General features: G+C 38.4%; 1 pseudogene; it reads right to left on the bottom strand.

The window, feature by feature from the left end:
* Positions 1-568: 568 nt before the first annotated feature.
* On the bottom strand, positions 569-1,573 carry LOC137752076 (rab9 effector protein with kelch motifs pseudogene; annotated as a pseudogene).
* Positions 1,574-6,981: the final 5,408 nt, after the last annotated feature.

Raw genomic sequence — 6,981 nt, 5'->3', positions numbered from 1 at the left:
TTTTTGAGGAACCTCCATACTGTTCTCCATAGTGGCTGTACCAGTTCCTAAATGTCCATCGACAGATGAATGGATAAAGAAGATGTGGTACATATATACAATGGAATATTACTCAGCCATTAAAAAGAATGAAATAATGCAACTTGCAGCAACATGGGTGGACCTGGAGATTGTCACACTAAGTGAAGTAAGTTAGACAGACAAAGACAGATATCATATGATATTGTTTATATGCAGAATCTAAAAAAATAAAAGTTGCGAATGAACTTATTTACAAAACAGAAACAGACTCACAGACGTAGAGAACAAACTTATCATTACCAGGGGGAATGGTGGGAGGGAGGGATAGTTTGGCAGTTTGGGATTGACATGTACACACTGCTATATTTAAAACTGATAATTAAAAAGGACCTACTGTATAAAAATTTTAAAAAAATTTTAAAAAGTTATGTTCTGTTAACAACTTCCAAATATATAATATGGTGTTGTTAACTATAGTCACCATGCTGTACATTACATTTCCAAGACTTATTTTATCAATCTTTTCTTTCATAAAATATGGGTTTTATTAGTCAGCTACAGTCATAATATGATCATTATAGATTTCCCTTTTTTATTTGTCCCACCAAACACAAAGCAGAGCTATTTGCCAGTCTAATTTTCCTCATGTGGGTCACAACTTTGGTTTGCCAATAAAATCCCCTTTCTCAGCTTCACAGTTGAGAGTGACTGAAACTGGCTCTTCCTTCTCAGATGTAGACATCACAAGCCTTGGAATGATACACATGGGATGGTCCAATTGCAGGGAGGAAGGAGAAGACGTCAAATTTAAGCAGGGTCCAATGCTTCTGTTCTACCTGATATTGGTACACTGTGTCCAGTGCTCTTGTGAGAGCCATTTTCTAATGATGTACATGTGTTTCTCTACCATCACAGCTAAATGTGTGGCACAACCTACATAAAGGGCCCCAGTGTGACTCAGCTTCCACAACTTCATGTCATTTATATCAGTGCAATGGAGGTCATCATGGATTTTTCACCTGATGAGCCTCTGAGGATGCAAAGCTTTGTCCCTGCTGCCATCTTCACATGATTTTCCCAGGAAAATTGTTTTTTAATGGGTCTTTTGCTGAGACCAGGTCAGAATGTTTGCATCCCACACATGTAGATTCAATCCTTCAGGGGCTGACTGTCTCACTTTCCTCAACGGAAGACGTACAACAGGTTTCCAAAGATTTCTAATAGGGGGTGGAATGTTTTTGGTCACGGTGGGGGATGAGGGGGCTTATGGTCATCTCTAGAATGGTCCAGGTCCTGGCTTCAGAGTTTTAGGACTTGCAGACAATCTTGATTTCCTGGCTGCCCAGTGCTTCTAAACACCCCGATGCCACATCTATAGGGTACACATCTGAGAAGCTCTCATTTGAATTTTGTCCCCCAGTGATGAAGATCTTCCCTCTCTTGACATCACAACTGGGGGTAATCATGAGCAGCTATGACCATGAAGGACAAAGGTATACCATGTTTCTTTCTTGGGCTTGTCTCTAGGCTCCAAGACTGGCAGCAACTTCATGGTGTCCCCACCAGACTAAATTTCAAAAGAGGAGGTCCTGATAAATTCATTCAGTTGTCTCCAGAACCCACCAAAGCATAGAGTAGAAGTCAGTGAGCAATGAGTGAATTAAGAATGAAAATGGTTGAATAGATAGATGAGTGAATGAATACAACCAGATGCCTAGGCCACTGATTGCCATTCTCAAAGCACCACAGAATTCAGCAGTGAAGACTTCCTGTAGGCAGAGGGCCTCCTGCACCTGTCCCTCTTACAGTCCTATTCCTGTGTGGCAGCCTTGGAAGGGGGAGACAGGATTGGGAAAGAAGAGGCTGGTTTCTTTAGTTCCATGCTGCAAGCCAGAGTCCAAGTATGCCTTCTCTATCCCTTACCACTGTGCCCAGGTCCACTTCCCTAAGAGCCTGGCTTCTGGGATAAGAAGCACCTTGATATTTGTAAGGAGAAATCTGGACAGTACTACATAGCATTCACTAACCATGGTTTGCCACAACATATAGCAATATAAAACCTTTGTAGAAATTCCTTCTATGGAAATTTCTTAGAGACTAAGAAGACAACAGACTTAGGAAAATATGCTTTGTATGAAAGAAAAGTGGTTAAGTAGTCATTTAAAACATTGGAAATTTAAAAGACAGATACAAAATTTATTTGAACATACAACTATATATTTGCAATTAGGTAAACTAAATATCTTTAGAAAAATGAGGAGATATAGAAATGATCAAAGCAATCTCTTTGAATTAAGGCCATTGCACTGAAAATGGTTGGTAGGTAGATAAAAAGGGTGAATATGAATCTCTTCCTCCTCTCTATATTTTAATCTTGGGACAAAAAAAAAAAAAAAACTCAAATAAAAATTATCCTCACACTCATTCTTTGCTTCATGCATGTAAGAGAATATGCTTTTTGGATTAAATAGGCCACATTAAACACCCACACAAACCACTAAATAATGATGACTTAACAGATGAGAAGCTGATTTCTTTCAAATAAATTAAGTTTGAAACAAGTAGTCCAGAGCTGGTATGGCAGCCCCTTGCTGTCCTCTAGATTTTTGCTTTGCCATCCTTAGTTATAGCCCTCATTGATTTAAGATGGCTGCTGAAGCATCAGCCATCACATCTGTATCTCAGTTATTAAGATGGAGTTAGAAAGGGAGCAAGTGCCTGATGTTTTTGAAGAAATTTTCTTAAGCACTCAACCCTTTAATTTATAACTTATTACCTGGAAATTAGTCACATGGCCAGAGCTAGCTACAAGGAACTCATCCAGTTATATATCTAGATTAATGGGCAGGGTCTCTGGATGATTGCTGATTCTTTATCAGATCCAATAGCTCTTTATTTTTTAGTAACTTACTAAACTAAAAGGAACGTTATCTACCTGATACACACCCAGAAGAGAAGGAGTAGGGAGAATGACATAAAAATTCCATTTGGAACAAGTATAGAGTAGAAAACACTGACATCATTTGCTCATCAAAATGATGGGCCGGAGTAATGGGGCTCCTTAAACTACTTGTAGAACAGAATCCTCCATTACATTATCTGTCTGTTCTACTTCTGCTTTCTGGAGAAGCTCTCCTGCCATTGACCTCTCTGGTTCCTTGTTTTACCTTCCTGATGGGAAAGGTGAAGGTGGGGGGCAGGTAGTTCTTCCTGTTCCATGACCCTCCACAGCTATTTCTAATGTAAGAAATGGAAATTGTCATTTCACGGAGTTTGCAAAGCAAACAATAAAGACCATTTCCTTCCAGGACAGGTTCAAGTACTACTAAAGTTTTATTAATAATAACTGTTGCAGTCCAGGTTTGTCATTTCTTTTGGCTTTCAGATCTGGTAGTTTCTAAGCCTGATTCTAACTTGAGACCATTTAAAAGAATCAGCTTGGGTAGAAAGACAACATACTTCATCTAATCTTTGCCGCTAGCTTGCCTTCCATTGTCTGACAGAGAACTATTAATGGAAGGCCTTTTAAAAAGCATTGGGGCCAGTGATTTATCTCCTGCTAAGGCTGCTTTTTCAGAATAGACTTCTAAATGCTTCAGTTTGAGCACAGAGCAGTTGTCTTTTTTTTTTAATCTTGAAAGGTTCCAAATTTTTTTTTTTTATTTCATGATTATCTTTTAAAAAACTTTATTGAGGAATAATTGGGAATAACTGCCAACTATAATTGTATATTTTTAAATGTACAACTTGATGATTTAAAAAAACTTTTTTATTGGGGTATAGTTGTTTTTCAATGTTGTGTTAGTTTCTACTGTACAGCAAAGCGAAGTAGAATTCCCTGTAATATAGAGCAGGTTATCATTAGTTATCTATTTTATACATATTAGTGTATATATGTGAAAGGCTCCAGATTTAATGCATTTAGATTGTGGACCACAGAGAGAGAACATGTCTCTAATATCTCTGTCTGCTGATAAACGGGATCTAGTCTGAGTTCATCAATCCTAAAACTTTGTTAAAATCAGCAAGAAGCAGCCAGTGTAGACAACATTCTAATTTTTCCACATTTTCCCTTAAGGCCATTTAGTTTGCTTTTCGATTGTTTTCCAAGGAAAGGTAGGCAGCAGTTTGACCAAATAGTTTAGTATTAAATGATAAATGTTGCCAACTTCCCAGCCTATGATATGGAGGATGTTAAAGCAACCAGATTAAGCCCAAGATGATGTCATTCATGCTAAGCCCCATATCAGCAAACCAACAATTTCTATGCTCAGCTCTCCCAGAAAAGGAAGGCCTAGGTCAACCAGTCAGCACTTGACTGCTCAACACAAGTCATTTGACCTGGCTCCTAAGACTTTCCTTAGCTCCTTATAAGGAAACTATCCCTGCTTTAACCAATCAGCAAATGCCCAGTCTAACTTCCTTGTTCCTGCTGACTTTGGTCTATAAAAGTGCTTGTACAACTCTCCTGAGCTCCTTTCTATCTGCTAGATTGGATGCTGCCCAATTCACTAATCGCTGAATCAAGCCAATAACATCTTTCAAGTTTACTCAGATGAATTTTGTTCTTTAACAGGGGCACATTTAATGTTCCAATATTTCAATGTTTTATGCTCATGTAACAAACTCTGTATATATTAGGATTGTGATAGGCTGAGACTAACAGAGACCCGGAAAGTAGTTGCTTAAAAAAATACATGGATTTATTTCTCTCTTTGATAGTCAAGTAGTCCAGGGCTGGGGGACAAGACCCTGATGCCATCAGGAACCCTGGTCTCTATCTTTATTGTGTATCATTCCAGTGAATAACACTTACGCGTAAGGTCAACTGAAGGCTCAAGGGGGCTGCTCCAATTCTGATCATTATGCCTACATGACAAACCATAAGCAGGAAATTATTCAATGGAACTGACAAATTAGGAAGCGCCCCCGTTTTTTGTTCCTCTAACTTGAGTCATCTTGCTTAATAATCTTCCTAGTTGTTCCACCTAACACTTATATATCATTGTTCAAACACAGTCATTTGGTTGGCAAAGCCCCAAGAGGGTTAGGAACAGTTGTCTTTTATTCTAGGTGGCAATGTGTCCATCTGAAAATTGGGTTTGTGCTACTAGGGAAGAAGAGAATGGTGGTTGAGATAGGCAGCTCACAGAGGAAAATAAGAGAGGGAAGGAGAGATGAGCAGAATGGAAGAGATTTATTTCGAGACAGGAAGTATAAAGATGTTCTTTTCTCCTCTGGCTAAATGACTTGGAAATTGTTGTTGGTACCATTTCTAGGAAATTAGTATTACTATAGTGTGTTACCCATAACATCTTAGGGGCAGCCCTTTAATTGATCCAAATCAGGATACTGTAGGATTGAGAAAAGACACTATTCGTATGTTGGAATAATGGATATAAATTGGTATCCTCTTGGGTAAATCAAAGTAAATGAGTACTGTTACCTCACTACTTCCTGTCATTTACCCTCTCAGTTGTCTACAGCTAGGACTACTGTTACTCTGGCATAATAATAGTAATCACCTTTATTAGTAGATCAAAGTATATTCACAGATACCTTGCTTGCTGTTTTCAACAAACTGTTGAAAAATTTTCAAAACAAATTTAATAAACAATTTTTGAAACAAACTTGTTTAAGCCAAGAGTTAAAATAATTATTCAAATTCACAATAGAAGGGATAAAATCAGAATCTGAACCTTGGTGTGTCTGATGCCAAGTTCTTGTCTTGATTCACCAAGCCACATTGTTAAGAGCATCCCCTCTTTAAAGATAGGAATATCTTTGTGAGTCAGTAATATGCCCCATCATCAGAATGTATATGTGCAGGTATAGTTTAGAACACCTCCAGTCAGTACTAGAGTGGCATATCAGAAATCATGGTCCTGTTCTGGACTGCAGTGTACCAAGTCATGTAGTATTTACTTGGGCTTGTCCGGAGTTGGGAATTTTGTGGACCATTTGCTGTTATACTTTTCTCCCATAGCTATAACAGATATAACTAATCAATCTTGACATTTTCTCCCACTTGACTTGACTTGGCATCATAATCCTTTTCAACACAGCATTTCAAAGAGCCCCTTCAAGGATGGGCATAAAGGAAGTGACAGCAAAATGGTAGAAGGCAGTGCCTTGCTCTCATACTCCCATAGAAATATTGAAAAACAAGCAGAAACTGTCAGAACCAAATTTGTCAGAACTCTGGAAAGTGGTCAAAAGTTTACAGTAGCCAGGTAAATGCTGAATCAAGAAAAAGGTAAATGTAAAATCATATCACCTCACACCAGTCAGAATGGCCATAATCAAAAAATCTACAAACAATAAATGCTGGAGAGGATGTGGAGAAAAGGGAAGCTTCTTGCACTGTTGGTGGGAATGTAGATTGATACAGCCACTATGGAGAACAGCATGGAGGTTCCTTTAAAAACTAAAAATAGAACTACCATATGACCCAACAATCCCACTACTGGGCATATACCCTGAGAACAAGATAATTCAAAAAGAGTCATGTACCACAATGTTCATTGCAGCTCTATTTACAATAGCCAGGACATGGAAGCAACCTAAGTGTCCATTGACAGATGAATGGAGAAAGAAGATGTGGCACATATATACAATGGAATATTACTCAGCCATAAAGAGAAGTTAAGTTGTTTGTAGTGAGGTGGATGGACCTAGAGTCTGTCATACAGAGTGAAGTAAGTCAGAAAGAGAAAAACAAATACCGTATGCTAGCACATATATATGGAATCTAAAAAAAAAAAAAAAAAAAAAAGTGGTTATGAAGAACCTAGGGACAGGACAGGAATAAAGATGCAGACATAGAGAATGGACTTGAGGACACGGGGAGGAGGAAGGGTAAGCTGGGACGAAGTGAGAGAGTGGCATGGACATATATACACTACCAGATGTAAAATAGATAGCTAATGGGAAGCAGCCACATAGCACAGGGAGGTCAGC

The sequence above is a fragment of the Eschrichtius robustus genome, chromosome 18 (assembly GCF_028021215.1).
Source record: "Eschrichtius robustus isolate mEscRob2 chromosome 18, mEscRob2.pri, whole genome shotgun sequence".
NCBI classification, from domain to species: domain Eukaryota; kingdom Metazoa; phylum Chordata; class Mammalia; order Artiodactyla; family Eschrichtiidae; genus Eschrichtius; species Eschrichtius robustus.
The sequence above is the reverse complement of the archived record's forward strand: the minus strand, read 5'-3'. Positions and strand labels throughout refer to the sequence as shown.